The 17,500-nt window shown below is 45.1% G+C and overlaps 1 pseudogene; it reads right to left on the bottom strand.

Annotated features, from left to right (window-relative positions):
- The window catches only part of LOC124008470, a 78,849-nt pseudogene that overhangs the window by 32,960 nt on the left and 28,389 nt on the right, over positions 1-17,500 (bottom strand).

Raw genomic sequence — 17,500 nt, 5'->3', positions numbered from 1 at the left:
CCTTCTCTCTCTCCTTCTCTCCCTCCTTCTCTCTCTCTTTCTCTCCCTCCTCTCTCTCCATCTCTCCCTCCTTGTTCATTTCCATCTCTTCCTACCACCTCCTCTCTCTCCCTCCCTCACTCTCCATCCATCCTTCTTTCCATCCTGCCTCTGATGTTACCCCATGTATCCTTGAAGATGTCTGTCCCTATGTCTGAGAGATATGAGAACAGCAGGAGGCTCATCTTTTAGTGATTAGCAGAGCCATTAAATAGATACTGAGGCTATTCTGGGGAAGCAGCTAAAACACACACACACGCACGCGCACACGCACACGCACACACACCTGGTTCGTCCGAGGGTCACACAGTCGTGAGTACAAAACACACACAGAGTGCTAAATCATCACATTGACAATCTAACCCCCTGTCTGATGCCAATACAGTGCTACTTTATGGGACTGAAGATACAATGCATCCCTATGGGACTGAAGATACAAGGCATTCCTACTGGACTGAAGATACAAGGCATTCCTATGGGACTGAAGATACAGTGCATTCCTATGGGACTGAATATACAGTGCATTCCTATGGGACTGAAGATACAAGGCATTCCTATGGGACTGAAGATACAAGGCATTCCTATGGGACTGAAGATACAAGGCATTCCTATGGGACTGAAGATACAAGGCATTCCTATGGGACTGAAGATACAAGGCATTCCTACTGGACTGAAGATACAGTGCATTCCTACGGGACTGAAGATACAGTGCATTCCTATGGGACTGAATATACAGTGCATTCCTATGGGACTGAAGATACAAGGCATTCCTATGGGACTGAAGATACAAGGCATTCCTATGGGACTGAAGATACAAGGCATTCCTATGGGACTGAAGATACAAGGCATTCCTATGGGACTGAAGATACAAGGCATTCCTATGGGACTGAAGATACAAGGCATTCCTATGGGACTGAAGATACAATGCATTCCTATGGGACTGAAGATACAATGCATTCCTATGGGACTGAAGATACAATGCATTCCTATGGGACTGAAGATACAAAACATTCCTATGGGACTGAAGATACAAGGCATTCCTATGGGAGAAAGAGACAAATACCACCCTAATAGCACATAGTATGTTAGATATGGACAGACAGACAGACAGACAGACAGACAGACAGACAGACAGACAGACAGACAGACAGACAGACAGACAGACAGACAGACAGACAGACAGACAGACAGACAGACAGACAGACAGACAGACAGACAGACAGACAGACAGACAGACAGACAGACAGACAGACAGACAGACAGACAGACAGACAGACAGACAGACAGACAGACAGACAGACTTCAAAGTGGACCCATACTGAGATCTTAAAGTTTCCCTCCTTCTCTCTCTCCCTCTCTCCATCTCTCTCTGTCCCTTTCCATCTCTTCCTACCACCTCCTCTCACTCCCTCCCTCACTCTCCATCCATCCCTCTTTCCATCCTGCCTCTGATGTTACCTCTGATGTATCCTTGAAGACGTCTGTCCCTATGTCTGTCTGTACGCCTATTAGGATGAACCACACACGTGTACGCACACACACACACAGAGAGATATGAGAACAGCAGGAGGCTCATCTTTTAGTGATTAGCAGAGCCATTAAAGAGATACTGAGGCTATGAGGTGAGGAGAAGAGAAGAAGAGGGGAGAGGTAAGGAGAAGAGAAGAAGAGAGGAGAGGTGAGGAGAAGAGAAGAGAAGAGAGAAGAAGAGAGGATAGGTGTGGAGAAGAAAAGAGAGAAGAAGAGAGGAGGTAAGGAGAAGAAGAGAGGAGAGGTAAGGAGAAGAGAAGAAAGAAGAAGAGAGGAGAGGTATGGATAAGAGAAGAGAGGTGAGGAGAAGAGAAGAGAGAAGAAGTGAGGAGAGGTAAGGAGAAGAGAAGAGAGAAGAAGAGAGGAGAGGTATGGATAAGAGAAGAGAGGTAAGGAGAAGAGAAGCGAGAAGAAGAGAGGAGAGGTAAGGAGAAGAGAAGAGAGGAGCGGACACGAGAAGAGAAGAAGAAGAGAGGAGAGGTAAGGAGAAGAGAAGAAGAGAGGAGAGGTAAGGAGAAGAGGAGAAGAAGAGAGGAGAGGTAAGGAGAAGAGAAGAGAGGAGAGGTAAGGAGAAGAGGAGAAGAAGAGAGGAGAGGTAAGGAGAAGAGAAGAGATGAGAGGTAAGGAGAAGAGAAGAGAGGAGAGGTAAGGAGAAGAGGAGAAGAAGAGAGGAGAGGTAAGGAGAAGAGAAGAGAGGAGAGGTAAGGAGAAGAGAAGAGAGGAGAGGTAAGGAGAAGAGAAGAGAGGAGAGGTAAGGAGAAGAGAAGAGAGGAGAGGTAAGGAGAAGAGAAGAAGAAGAGAGGAGAGGTGAGGAGAAGAGAAGAGAGGAGAGGTAAGGAGAAGAGAAGAAGAAGAGAGGAGAGGTGAGGAGAAGAGAAGAGAGGAGAGGTAAGGAGAAGAGAAGAGAGGAGAGGTAAGGAGAAGAGGAGAAGAGGAGAGGTAAGGAGAAGAGAAGAGAGGAGAGGTAAGGAGAAGAGAAGAGATGAGAGGTAAGGAGAAGAGAAGAGAGGAGAGGTGAGGAGAAGAGAAGAGAGGAGAGGTAAGGAGAAGAGAAGAGATGAGAGGTAAGGAGAAGAGAAGAAGAAGAGAGGAGAGGTGAGGAGAAGAGAAGAGAGGAGAGGTAAGGAGAAGAGAAGAAGAAGAGAGGAGAGGTGAGGAGAAGAGAAGAGAGGAGAGGTAAGGAGAAGAGAAGAGAGGAGAGGTAAGGAGAAGAGAAGAGAGGAGAGGTGAGGAGAAGAGAAGAGAGGAGAGGTAAGGAGAAGAGAAGAGATGAGAGGTAAGGAGAAGAGAAGAGAGGAGAGGTAAGGAGAAGAGAAGAAGAAGAGAGGAGAGGTGAGGAGAAGAGAAGAGAGGAGAGGTAAGGAGAAGAGAAGAGAGGAGAGGTAAGGAGAAGAGAAGAGAGGAGAGGTAAGGAGAAGAGAAGAAGAAGAGAGGAGAGGTGAGGAGAAGAGAAGAGAGGAGAGGTAAGGAGAAGAGAAGAGATGAGAGGTAAGGAGAAGAGAAGAGAGGAGAGGTAAGGAGAAGAGAAGAAGAAGAAGAGGAGAGAAGAGAAGAGAGGAGGTAAGAGAAGAGAAGAGAGGAGAGGTAAGGAGAAGAGAAGAGAGGAGAGGTAAGGAGAAGAGAAGAGAGGAGAGGTAAGGAGAAGAGAAGAGAGGAGAGGTAAGGAGAAGAGGAGAAGAAGAGAGGAGAGGTAAGGAGAAGAGAAGAGAGGAGAGGTAAGGAGAAGAGAAGAGAGGAGAGGTTAGGAGAAGAGGAGAAGAGGAGAGGTAAGGAGAAGAGAAGAGAGGAGAGGTAAGGAGAAGAGGAGAAGAAGAGAGGAGAGGTAAGGAGAAGAGGAGAAGAAGAGAGGAGAGGTAAGGAGAAGAGAAGAGAGGAGAGGTAAGGAGAAGAGAAGAGATGAGAGGAGAGGTAAGGAGAAGAGATGAGAGGAGAGGTAAGGAGAAGAGAAGAGAGGAGAGGTAAGGAGAAGAGGAGAAGAAGAGAGGAGAGGTAAGGAGAAGAGAAGAGAGGAGAGGTAAGGAGAAGAGAAGAGAGGAGAGGTAAGGAGAAGAGAAGAGAGGAGAGGTAAGGAGAAGAGGATAAGAAGAGAGGAGAGGTAAGGAGAAGAGAAGAGAGGAGAGGTAAGGAGAAGAGGAGAAGAAGAGAGGAGAGGTAAGGAGAAGAGGAGAAGAAGAGAGGAGAGGTAAGGAGAAGAGAAGAGAGGAGAGGTAAGGAGAAGAGAAGAGAGGAGAGGTAAGGAGAAGAGGAGAAGAAGAGAGGAGAGGTAAGGAGAAGAGAAGAGAGGAGAGGTAAGGAGAAGAGAAGAGAGGAGAGGTAAGGAGAAGAGAAGAGAGGAGCGGTAAGGAGAAGAGAAGAGAGGAGAGGTAAGGAGAAGAGAAGAGAGGAGAGGTAAGGAGAAGAGAAGAGAGGAGAGGTAAGGAGAAGAGAAGAGAGGAGCGGTAAGGAGAAGAGAAGAAGAAGAGAGGAGAGGTGAGGAAACGAGAAGAGAAGAAGATCTCCTGAACCCCCCCCCACACACACACACCTTCTTCCACGGTAGAGTCTAGCTGTGTGACTTTGACAGCCAGTAGGTCCACTCTCTCCTGGAGGCTGTTCATTCTCATGTAGAAGCTGTTGGCTTCGTTGAACAGATCCCCAAAGATGTCCTCTGCATAACGACCTGCAGGGGGAGACACGTTAATACACACACTGTGGACACACTTGAGTGAGCACCACACACACACACGTATAGACACACACACAGGATAATAGACAGACACACACACATACGCACACACACACACACATAATAAAACACCTTAATCAAGGGGCTGGGATTCTGTATTGTCTCTCTGCAGGGTGCCTCCTATAGAGATGCTGGCTGACAACCAGTGGAGAGCAATACATTAGTCTGCCTGCTCCAGTGTGTGTGTGTGTGTGTGTGTGTGTGTGTGTGTGTGTGTGTGTGTGTGTGTGTGTGTGTGTGTGTGTGTGTGTGTGTGTGTGTGTGTGTGTGTGTGTGTGTGTGTGTGTGTCTCCACGTCTAATTGTCCAGGGACACTGCATATCCCCAGTTGAATATATTACAACACGGATGAAAACAACAGCAGCTCCTATAACATTGCAAGGTTCCTGTGATGTCATTGACTGGATGTAACGGAGGACGACTCCCTGTTATACTTCATATCGACACACAACACATTAATCATGCACTTGCCACTTCCTACTGACGCTCATTCTGACTGCAATCCCTATACGGAGCACAGTAACAACGACAGGTGAACAGGTGTCTTAAAGTGGAGAGAAGCTTCTAGAATATTCTAGAATATCCCCAAAGGAGAACCATTAGACCACAAACCACAATAACAATGTGTACTTACTCCAAGGGCTGCTACACTCGGGAGTTTGTGTTAGCAACCACTCTGCTTTTGTAGCGACTGGCTTTACTCCGTTTTAGAGGTTGAGATAGGTTAGTGTGGCTCTACTGTAGAGACGGGAATACAGTAAGTTGACCCTCTGGCCCGGACACCTAAAGATAATACTAATCATGCTCTGTAGCACCTATTGGATAGCTAATCATGCTCTGTAGCTCCTATTGGATAGCTAATCATGCTCTGTAGCTCCTATTGGATAGCTAATCATGCTCTGTAGCTCCTATTGGATAGCTAATCATGCTCTGTAGCTCCTATTGGATAGCTAATCATGATCTGTAGCTCCTATTGGATAGCTAATCATGCTCTGTAGCTCCTATTGGATAGCTAATCATGCTCTGTAGCTCCTATTGGATAGCTAATCATGCTCTGTAGCTCCTATTGGATAGCTAATCATGCTCTGTAGCTCCTATTGGATAGCTAATCATGCTCTGTAGCTCCTATTGGATAGCTAATCATGCTCTGTAGCTCCTATTGGATAGCTAATCATGCTCTGTAGCTCCTATTGGATAGCTAATCATGCTCTGTAGCTCCTATTGGATAGCTAATCATGCTCTGTAGCTCCTATTGGATAGCTAATCATGCTCTGTAGCTCCTATTGGATAGCTAATCATGCTCTGTAGCTCCTATTGGATAGCTAATCATGATCTGTAGCTCCTATTGGATAGCTAATCATGCTCTGTAGCTCCTAATGGATAGCTAATCATGCTCTGTAGCTCCTATTGGATAGCTAATCATGCTCTGTAGCTCCTATTGGATAGCTAATCATGCTCTGTAGCTCCTATTGGATAGCTAATCATGCTCTGTAGCTCCTATTGGATAGCTAATCATGCTCTGTAGCTCCTATTGGATAGCTAATCATGCTCTGTAGCTCCTATTGGATAGCTAATCATGCTCTGTAGCTCCTATTGGATAGCTAATCATGCTCTGTAGCTCATATTGGATAGCTAATCATGCGCTGTAGCTCCTATTGATAGCTAATCAATGCTCTGTAGCTCCTATTGGATAGCTAATCATGTTCTGTAGCTCCTATTGGATAGCTAATCATGCTCTGTAGCTCCTATTGGATAGCTAATCATGCTCTGTAGCTCCTATTGGATAGCTAATCATGCTCTGTAGCTCCTATTGGATAGCTAATCATGCTCTGTAGCTCCTATTGGATAGCTAATCATGATCTGCTCTATTGGATAGCTAATCATGCTCTGTAGCTCCTATTGGATAGCTAATCATGCTCTGTAGCTCCTATTGGATAGCTAATCATGCTCTGTAGCTCCTATTGGATAGCTAATCATGCTCTGTAGCTCCTATTGGATAGCTAATCATGATCTGTAGCTCCTATTGGATAGCTAATCATGCTCTGTAGCTCCTATTGGATAGCTAATCATGCTCTGTAGCTCCTATTGGATAGCTAATCATGCTCTGTAGCTCCTATTGGATAGCTAATCATGTGCTGTAGCTCCTATTGATAGCTAATCATGCTCTGTAGCTCCTATTGGATAGCTAATCATGTTCTGTAGCTCCTATTGGATAGCTAATCATGCTCTGTAGCTCCTATTGGATAGCTAATCATGCTCTGTAGCTCATATTGGATAGCTAATCATGCTCTGTAGCTCCTATTGGATAGCTAATCATGCTCTGTAGCTCCTATTGGATAGCTAATCATGCTCTGTAGCTCCTATTGGATAGCTAATCATGATCTGTAGCTCCTATTGGATAGCTAATCATGCTCTGTAGCTCCTATTGGATAGCTGAGTCGAGTTAGCGGAAAAAAGGCTGCCTCCACAAGAGAGGACATTGTAAGAACCAATCCTGCAGAGTTTATTTTCTACATTTTATTTCACTTTTATTTAACCAGGTAGTCTAGTTGAGAACAAGTTCTCATTTACAACCTTGCGACCTGCCCAAGATAAAGCAAAGCAGTGCGACACAAACAACAACACAGAGATACACATGGAATAAACAAACGTACAGTCAATAACACGATTGAAAAGTCTATATACAGTGTGTGCAAATGAGGTAGGATAAGGGAGGTAAGGCAATAAATAGGCCATAGTGGAGAAATAATTACAATATAGCAATTTACACTGGAATGATATATCTGCAGATGAGGATGTGCAAGTAGAAATACTGGTGTGTAAACGAGCAGAAAAACAAAAGCAAATATGGGGATGAGGTAGGTAGTTGGTTGGATGGGCTATTTACAGATGGACTGTGTACAGCTGCAGCGATCGGGAAGCTGCTCTGACAGCTGATGCTTAAAGTTAGAGAGAGAGATAAGTCTCCAACTTCAGTGATTTTGAAAAATTTCCAGTGATTGGCAGCAGAGAACTGGAAGGAAAGGTGGCCAAATGAGGAATTGGCTTTGGGGGTGACCAGTGAGATATAGCTGCTGGAGGGCGTGCTACGGATGGGTGTTGTTATGGTGACCAGTGAGCTGCAATAAGGCGGAGCTATGCCTAGCAAAGACTTATAGATGACCTGGAGCCAGTGGGTTTGGCGACGAATATGAAGCGAGGACCAGCCAATGAGAGCATACAGGTCGCAGTGGTGACAAAATGGATGGCACTGTGATAGACTGCATCCAATTTGCTGAGTAGAGGGTATGAGGCTATTTTGTAAATGACATCGCCGAAGTCAAGGATCGGTAGGATAGTCAGTTTTACGAGGGTATGTTTTGCAGCATGAGTGAAGGCGGCCTTGTTGCGAAATAGGAAGCCGATTCTAGATTTAACTTTGGATTGGAGATGCTTAATGTGAGTCTGGAAGGAGAGTTTACAGTCTAGCCAGACACCTAGGTATTTATAGTTGTCCACATATTCTAAATTAGAATCGTCCAGAGTAGTGATGCTAGTCGGGTGGGAGGGTGCAGGCAGTGATCGGTTGAAGAGCATGCATTTAGTTTTACTAGCATTTAAGAGCAGTTGGAGGCCACGGAAGGAGTGTTGTATGGTGTTGAAGCTCATTTGGAGGTTTGTTAACACAGTGTCCAAACGAAGGGCCAGAGGTATACAGAATGGTGTCGTCTGCGTAGAGGTGGATCAAAGAATCACCCGCAGTAAGAGCGACATCACTGATATATTACAGAGAAAAGAGTCGGCCTGAGAATTGAACCCTGTGGCACCCCCATAGAGACCGCCAGAGGTCCAGACAACAGGCTCTCCGATTTGACACACTGAACTCTATCTGAGATGTAGTTAGTGAACCAGGTGAGGCAATCCTTAGAGAAACCAAGGCTGTTGAGTCTGCCGATAACAATACTGTGATTGACAGAGTCGAAAGCCTTGGCCAGGTCGGTGAAGACAGCTGCACAGTACTGTCTTTTATCGATGGCAGTTATGATATAGTTTAGGACCTTGAGCGTGGCTGAGGTGCACCGGTGACCAGCTCGGAAACTAGATTGCATAGCGGAGAAGGTACGGTGGGATTCGAAATGATCGGTGATCTGTTCACTTGGCTTTCGAAGACTTTAGAAAAGCAGGGCAAGATGGATATAGGTCTGTAACAGCTTGGGTCTAGAGTGTAGACCCGAAGATGGGGATGACCGCGGGCCGCTTTCCAATCTTTCCAATCTTTAGGAATCTCAGACGATACGAAGGAGAGTTTGAACAGACTAGTAACAGGGGTTGCAACAATGGCAGCAGATAATTTTAGGATGACATCACAGCACAGTTGAAAAGTATATGCCAAATATAAATCAAAAACTGATGTTTGGGTTGAGTGGAGCTGAAGGTTGGGATTAAAAACAACAAGATAACTAATATAAAATACATTGTGTCCATAAACATCAGAGATTTTTTAAAATTTAACTAGGCAAGTCAGTTAAGAACACATTTTTATTTACAATGATGACCTAGGTCAGTGGGTTAACTGACTTATTCAGGGACAGAACGACAGCATTTTACTTTGTCAGCTCAGGGTTTCAATCCAGGAACCTTTCGGTTACTGGCCCACCGCTCTAACCACTAGACAACCTGCCGCCCCTACACTCTAACCACTAGGCTACCTGCCGCCCCTGCACTCTAACCACTAGACTTCCTGCCACCCCTACACTCTAACCACTAGACAACCTGCCGCCCCTACACTCTAACCACTAGACTACCAGTCTCCCCTACACTCTATCCACTAGACAACCTGCCGCCCCTACACTCTAACCACTAGACTACCTGCCGCCCCTACACTCTAACCACTAGACTACATGCCGCCCCTACACTCTAACCACTAGACTACCTGCCGCCTCTACACTCTAACCACTAGACTACCTGCCGCCCCTACACTCTAACCACTAGACTACCTGCCGCCCCTACACTCTAACCACTAGGCTACCTGCCGCCCCTACACTCTAACCACTAGACAACCTGCCGCCCCTACACTCTAACCACTAGGCTACCTGCCGCCCCTACACTCTAACCACTAGGCTACCTGCCGCCCCTACACTCTAACCACTAGGCTACCTGCCGCCCCTACACTCTAACCACTAGACAACCTGCCGCCCCTACACTCTAACCACTAGACTACCTGCCGCCCCTACACTCTAACCACTAGACTACCTGCCGCCCCTACACTCTAACCACTAGGCTACCTGCCGCCCCTACACTCTAACCACTAGGCTACCTGCCGCCCCTACACTCTAACCACTAGGCTACCTGCCGCCCCTACACTCTAACCACTAGACAACCTGCCGCCCCTACACTCTAACCACTAGGCTACCTGCCGCCCCTACACTCTAACCACTAGACTACCTGCCGCCCCTACACTCTAACCACTAGGCTACCTGCCGCCCCTACACTCTAACCACTAGACAACCTGCCGCCCCCTAGAGAGATGGATGGGAGGGGTTGATGGTAGCTGAAGGATGGGATTACAAACAAACAAAATATAACTGTTGTAAGGAGCATTGTGTCCGTAAAATGTATATAGTGTGTATAAACTGGAAGTAGAAGCCTAAGTGTTGTTGTTCATTAGTTTACTCCAATTAGGGGAGGGGTGGCAGGGTTAGGGGAAAATAATAAAGGAATAAAGGAAAATATATTTTAAAAATGTTATGCAGGTGAATGAGGACCCAAAAGCAACTTGGCGAAAACAGAGTCTTTAATCCAGTAAAGTAAATCTACAATCATAAAGCATAATTCCACTCGTAATGACGAGAACAGACTGGAGACTCGATCATGAACTGCAGGTTGCCTCGGGAAGGCACTTGAACGTAGCAGACTCAGACACCTGCTCACCACGCAGCATCTGAGGGAAACACGACACGACAGGGCGATACACAGCACGGTGAACAATAGACAAGGATCCGACAGGGCAGAAACGGAAAACAAGGGGAGAAATAGGGACTCTAATCAGGGAAGAAGATAGGGAACAGGTGTGGGAAGACTAAATGATTGATTAGGGGAATAGGAACAGCTGGGAGCAGGAACGGAGCGATAGAGAGAAGAGAGAGAGGGAGGAAGAGAGAAAGAGGGGAACGAACCTAAAAAGACCAGCAGGGGGAAAACGAACAGAGGGAAAAGCAAAATGACAAGACAAAATAAGACAAAACATGACAAAAAATACATGTAAATACAGTACCAGTCAAAAGTTTGGACACACCTACTCATTCAAGAGTGTTTTCTTTATTTTTACTATTTTCTACATTGTAGAATAATAACGAAGATATCAGAACTATGAAATAACACATATGGAATCATGTCGTAACCAAAAAAGTGTTAAACAAATCAAAATATATTTTAGATTTTAGATTCTTCAAAGTAGCCACCCTTTGTCTTGATGATAGCTTTGCGCACCCTTGGCATTCTCTCAACCAGCTTCACCTGGAATGCTTTTCCAACAGTCGTGAAGGAGTCCCACATATGCTGAGCACTTGTTGGCTGCTTTTCCTTCAATCTGCAGTCCAACTCATCCCAAACCATCTCAATTGGATTGAGGTCGGAGTATCGTGGAGGTCAGGTCATCTGATGCAGCACTCCATCACTCTCCTTCTTGGTCAAATAGCCCTTACACAGACTGGAGGTGTGTTGGGTCATTGTCCTGTTGAAAAACAAATGATAGTCCCACTAAGCGCAAAACAGATGGGATGGCGTATCGCTGCAGAATGATGTGGTAGTCATGCTGGTTAAGTGTGCCTTGAATTCAAAATAAATCACTAACAGTGTCACCAGCAAAGAACACCACGCCATCACACCTCCTCCTCCATGCTTCACGGTGGGAACCACACATGGGAGATCGTCCTTCTGTAGCTCAGTTGGTAGAGCATGGCGCTTGTAACGCCAGGGTAGTGGGTTCGATCCCCGGGACCACCCATACGTAGAATGTATGCACACATGACTGTAAGTCGCTTTGGATAAAAGCGTCTGCTAAATGGCATATATTATTATTATTATTTATTATTATCTACGTTGGTTGGAACCAAAAATCTAAAATTTGGACTCATCAGACCAAAGGACAGATTTGCAGCCATCTAATCTCCATTGCTCATGTTTCTTGGCCCAAGCAAGTCTATTTTTCTTATTGGTGTCCTTTAGTAGTGGTTTCTTTGCAACAATTCGACCATGAAGGCCTGATTCACGCAGTCTCCTCTGAACAGTTGATGTTGAGCTGTGTCTGTTACCTGTTACCTGAATTTATTTGGGCTACAATTTATGAGGCTGGTAACTCTAATTAACTTATACTCTGCAGCAGAGGTAACTCTGGATCTTCCTTTCCTGTGGCGGTCCACATGAGAGCCAGCTTCATCGTAGTGCTGGATGGTTTTTGCGACTGTACTTGAAGAAACTTTCAAAGTTATTGAAATCTTCTAGATTGACTGACCTTCATGTCTTGGACTGTCGTTTCTCTTTGCTTATTGGAGCTGTTCTTGCCATAATATGGATTTAGTCTTTAACCAAATATGGCTATCTTCTGTATACCACCCCAACCTTGTCACAACACAACTAATTGGCTCAAAGGAAATTCCACAAATTAACTATTAACAAGGCACACTTATTAATTGAAATGCATTCCAGGTGAGTACCTCATGAAGCTGGTTGAGATCATGTCAAGAGTGTGCAAAGGTAATATATAAAATATAAAGTATATTTTACAATGTTTTTACACTTTTTTGGTTACTACATGATTCCATATGTGTTATTTCATAGTTTTGATGTCTTCAATATTATTGTACAATGTAGAAAATAGTAAAAATAGAGAAAAATCCTGTAATAGAAGGTGTTCTAAAACGTTTAACTGGTAGTGTATACATACAGTGGGGAGAACAAGTATTTGATATATTTGATAATTACTTAAAAATCATACCATGTGATTTTCTGGATTTTTGTTTTAGATTCCGTCTCACACAGTTGAAGTGTACCTATGATAAAAATTACAGACCTCTACATGCTTTGTAAGTAGGAAAACCTGCAAAATCGACAATACTTGTTTTCCCCACTGTATATATACATTTACCAAATAATATATGGGGGATTGGAACTACATTGATGGAATCCACAATCTATCTGGAACGTTAAAGCTGATCTACCCCCTTAAAAAAAGTGATGACGCTGTTTGTATGTGGCTGCTATGAAAGTGAACTGCGTGTACACGTGATCAGGTGTGTATTCATTCGGCCAATTCTGTTGAAAAACCCTTTCTTAAATGAAAGCAAACGGAACAAAACGGGGATAAACTGAATGTTTAAAATAGAAACTCTTGAACTAATGATCAACTAGATGCAGGCTAGAGTGTGCAACGAGGTTTTGTCATTGTCTGTCACCTTGATTACTCAAATGTATATCTCGACCTCGACCTAGCATAAATCTGTGTTACATTGAGCTGGGTGAATGGAAAATGAATGACAGTCATCCAATATGTTGTAAAGCAATAAGGTCATGCTCATTAAAAATATTAATCGTCCTCCCTCATCATAAACGGCACCGACCACCACTGGTGTAGAGTGAAGTTGCCCCTAGACGGTGATCTTGGGTCAGTTTTTCATTTTCTCCATTACAATTTAATGTAAGGTTTAGTGAAGGGGAAGCTGATCCTAGATCTGTACCTCAGGGAAACGTGACCCTGAAACACACTACTTACTTAGGCTGCCCAGCTGTTTGATGATGGCAGCGAGGGTGCTGTTGGTAACACACTCCAGTTCACTGGTGACTCCATCAGGTACAGCACCTCGACACAGGTGTCTGGGCTCTATACAGCGCTTTACCAACGGCATAGTGGTTCACCTGGGGAGAGAGAGATATATGGAGAGATCAGTATGGAGAGGAGGGAGAGAAGGACGGACAGAGAGAGAAAGATGTCTGGGCTCTATACTGTGGTGAAACTACAGCATGGTGGGGGATTTGGAGAGAGAGAGAGAGAGAGAGAGAGAGAGAGAGAGAGAGAGAGAGAGAGAGAGAGAGAGAGAGAGAGAGAGAGAGAGAGAGAGAGAGAGAGAGAGAGAGAGAGAGAGAGCATTGTGGCAGGTGGGGCAGCAGGTAACCTAGTGGTTAGAGCGTTGGGCCAGTAACCGAAAGGTTGCTAGATTGAATCCCTGAGCTGACAAGGTAAAAATCTATTGTTCTGCCCCTGAACAAGGCAATTTACCCACTGTTCCTAGGCCAGTTAACCCACTATTCCTAGACCAGTTTACCCACTGTTCCTAGACCAGTTTACCCACTGTTCCTAGACCAGTTTACCCACTGTTCATAGACCAGTTAACCCACTGTTCCTAGACCAGTTTACCCACTGTTCCTAGACCAGTTTACCCACTGTTCCTAGACCAGTTTACCCACTGTTCCTAGACCAGTTTACCCACTGTTCCCAGGTCGTCATTGTAAATAAGAATTTGTTCTTAATTAACTGACTTGCCTGGTTAAATAAAGGTTTAATTAAAAACTAAAAATAATAATTGTCCTGCTGGAAAAAACAAGTTTTCTTCCATGATATTCTCCACCAAATGTCACAGTGGGTGCGAGACATTGTGGCTTGTAGGCCTCTCCAGGTTTCACACCCACTGTGACATTTGGTGGAGGATCGGTGATTATCTGGGGGTGCTTCAGCAAGGCTGGAATCAGGCAGATGTGTCTTTGTGAAGGACACATGAATCAAGCCACATACAAGGTTGTCCTGGAAGAAAACATGCTTCATTCTGCTCTGACAATGTTCTCCAACTCTGAGGATTGGTTTCTCCAGCAGGACAATGCTCCATGCCACACAGCCAGGTCATTCAAGGTGTGGATGGAGGACCACCAGATCAAGACCCTGTCATGGCCAGCCCAATCTCCAGACCTGAACCCCATTGAAAACCCCCAGATCAAGACCCTGTCATGGCCAGCCCAATCTCCAGACCTGAACCCCATTGAAAACCACCAGATCAAGACCCTGTCATGGCCAGCCCAATCTCCAGACCTGAACCCCATTGAAAACCCCCAGATCAAGACCCTGTCATGGCCAGCCCAATCTCCAGACCTGAACCCCATTGAAAACCCCCAGATCAAGACCCTGTCATGGCCAGCCCAATCTCCAGACCTGAACACCATTGAAAACCACCAGATCAAGACCCTGTCATGGCCAGCCCAATCTCCAGACCTGAACCCCATTGAAAACCCCCAGATCAAGACCCTGTCATGGCCAGCCCAATCTCCAGACCTGAACACCATTGAAAACCACCAGATCAAGACCCTGTCATGGCCAGCCCAATCTCCAGACCTGAACCCCATTGAAAACCACCAGATCAAGACCCTGTCATGGCCAGCCCAATCTCTAGACCTGAACCCCATTGAAAACCCCATGGCCAGATCAGACCTGAACCCTTGAAAACCCCCAGATCAAGACCCTGTCATGGCCAGCCCAATCTCCAGACCTGAACCCCATTGAAAACCACCAGATCAAGACCCTGTCATGGCCAGCCCAATCTCCAGACCTGAACCCCATTGAAAACCTCTGGAATGTGATCAAGAGGAAGATGGATGATCACAAAGCATCAAAAAAAGCAGAGCTGCTTGACTTTTTGCGCCAGGAGGCATAAAGTCACCCAACATCAATGTGAAAGACTGGTGGAGAGCAGGACAAGACGCATGAAAGCTGTGATTGAAAATCAGGGTTATTCCACCAAATATTGATTCCTGAACTCTTCCTAAGTTAAAACATTAGTATTGTGTTGTTTAAAAATGAATATGAACTTATTTTCTTCGCGTTATTCGAGGTCTGACAACCTGCATCTTTGCTGCTCTTTTGAACAGCTGTCATTTTCTGCTCTAAATGGCAATATGTTTATTTGGAATTTTGGGAGAAATGTTTTCAGTAGTTTATAGACGGAAACAAAATAAATCATTTTACCCAAACACATACCTAGAAACAGTAAATTATTATTATAATAATTATGCAGTGGTCTCTTCATTTCTTTCCAGTCATATATTATTAATTTTAGAACAGAGGAAAGAGAGATAGAGAGATAAAGATAAAGAGAGCCTCCTACTGGTCCTCCAACACCACTTCCAGCAGAATCTGGTGTCCCATCCAGAACCAACCCTGCTTAGCTTCAGAGGCAGTGGGATGCTGCTGACCTAACTACCTCCTAACTACATCCACTGATACAGAGGCATGGATCTGATATTATGATCAGTGTTAGTATAACTAAGCTTGGTGACATTGGGCTGGTGTCAGGCCCGCGGGGCACAATTGCCTGTCTAGCTGCTTCTTGTCAGTGTGACTGGGATCAGTGCCCAATGAGCCGGAACGCTACAGAGCTATTACTGCTCTAATGCTGGGCTGTCTGGTCACAGGGAGAGGACAGCATTTGGAGAGGCGACTGAATAAGTCCCAAATAGCACCCTACTCCCTATATAGTGCACTACTTTAGACCAGAGCCATATTCCCTATATAGTGCACTACTTTAGACCAGAGCCCTACTCCCTATATAGTGCACTACTTTAGACCAGAGCCCGACTCCCTATATAGTGCACTACTTTAGACCAGAGCCCTACTCCCTATATAGTGCACTACTTTAGACCAGAACCCTACTCCCTATATAGTGCACTACTTTAGACCAGACCCATATTCCCTATATAGTGCACTACTTTAGACCAGAGCCCTACTCCCTATATAGTGCACTACTTTAGACCAGAGCCCGACTCCCTATATAGTGCACTACTTTAGACCAGAGCCCTACTCCCTATATAGTGCACTACTTTAGACCAGAGCCCTACTCCCTATATAGTGCACTACTTTAGACCAGAGCCCTACTCCCTATATAGTGCACTACTTTAGACCAGAGCCCTACTCCCTATATAGTGCACTACTTTAGACCAGAGCCCTATTCCCTATATAGTGCACTACTTTAGACCAGAGCCCTATTCCCTATATAGTGCACTACTTTAGACCAGAGCCCTACAGTACCCTATATAGTGCAATACTTTAGACCAGAGCCCTACTCCCTATATAGTGCACTACTTTAGACCAGAGCCCTATTCCCTATATAGTGCACTATTTTAGACCAGAGCCCTATTCCCTATATAGTGCACTACTTTAGACCAGAGCCCTACTCCCTATATTGTCATGTTTTGTCATTGGTTATCATGTCTTGTCTCTGTGCTTCCCTTCTATTCGTTTCCCTCTGCTGGTCTTATTAGGTTCTTTCCCTCTTTCTATCCCTCTCTTCCCCTCCCTCTCTCCCTCTCTCTCTATCGTTCCGTTCCTGCTCCCAGCTGTTCCTCATTCTCCTAACTACCTCATTTACTCTTTTCACACCTGTCCCCTATTTTGCCCTCTGATTAGAGCCCCTATTTCTCCCTCTGTTTTCCGCTTCTGTCCTTGTCGGATCCTTGTATGATGTTCGCTGTTCTGTGTCCTTGTTCCGCCCTGTCGTGTTTTACCTTCTTCAGATGCTGCGTGTGAGCAGGTGTCTAGGTCTGCTACGGCCGGTGACTTCCCGAAGCAACCTGCAGTCTATGGTCGAGTCTCCAGTCAGTCCTCTCTACTGACGAGTGGATTTCAGTTTTCCTGTTTTGTTTTCACCTTGATAATATCCAGGATTATCACTTTTGTCAAATACTGGAATAAAGACTCTGTTTTCGTTAAGTCGCTTTTGGGTCCTCATTCACCTGCATAACAATATAGTGCACTACTTTAGACCAGAGCCCTACTCCCTATATAGTGCACTACTTTAGACCATATCCCTATTCCCTATATAGTGCACTATTTTAGACCAGAGCCCTATTCCCTATATAGTGCACTACTTTAGACCAGAGCCCTATTCCCTATATAGTGCACTACTTTAGACCAGAGCCCTACTCCCTATATAGTGCACTACTTTAGACCAGAGCCCTACAGTACCCTATATAGTGCACTACTTTAGACCAGAGCCCTACAGTACCCTATATAGTGCACTACTTTAGACCAGAGCCCTACAGTACTCTATATAGTGCACTACTTTAGACCAGAGCCCTACAGTACCCTATATAGTGCACTACTTTAGACCAGAGCCCTACAGTACCCTATATAGTGCACTACTTTAAACCAGAGCCCTACAGTACCCTATATAGTGCACTACTTTAAAC

The sequence above is a fragment of the Oncorhynchus gorbuscha genome, linkage group LG21 (assembly GCF_021184085.1).
Source record: "Oncorhynchus gorbuscha isolate QuinsamMale2020 ecotype Even-year linkage group LG21, OgorEven_v1.0, whole genome shotgun sequence".
Lineage (NCBI taxonomy): Eukaryota > Metazoa > Chordata > Actinopteri > Salmoniformes > Salmonidae > Oncorhynchus > Oncorhynchus gorbuscha.
This window is presented reverse-complemented; position numbering and strand designations above follow the sequence as displayed.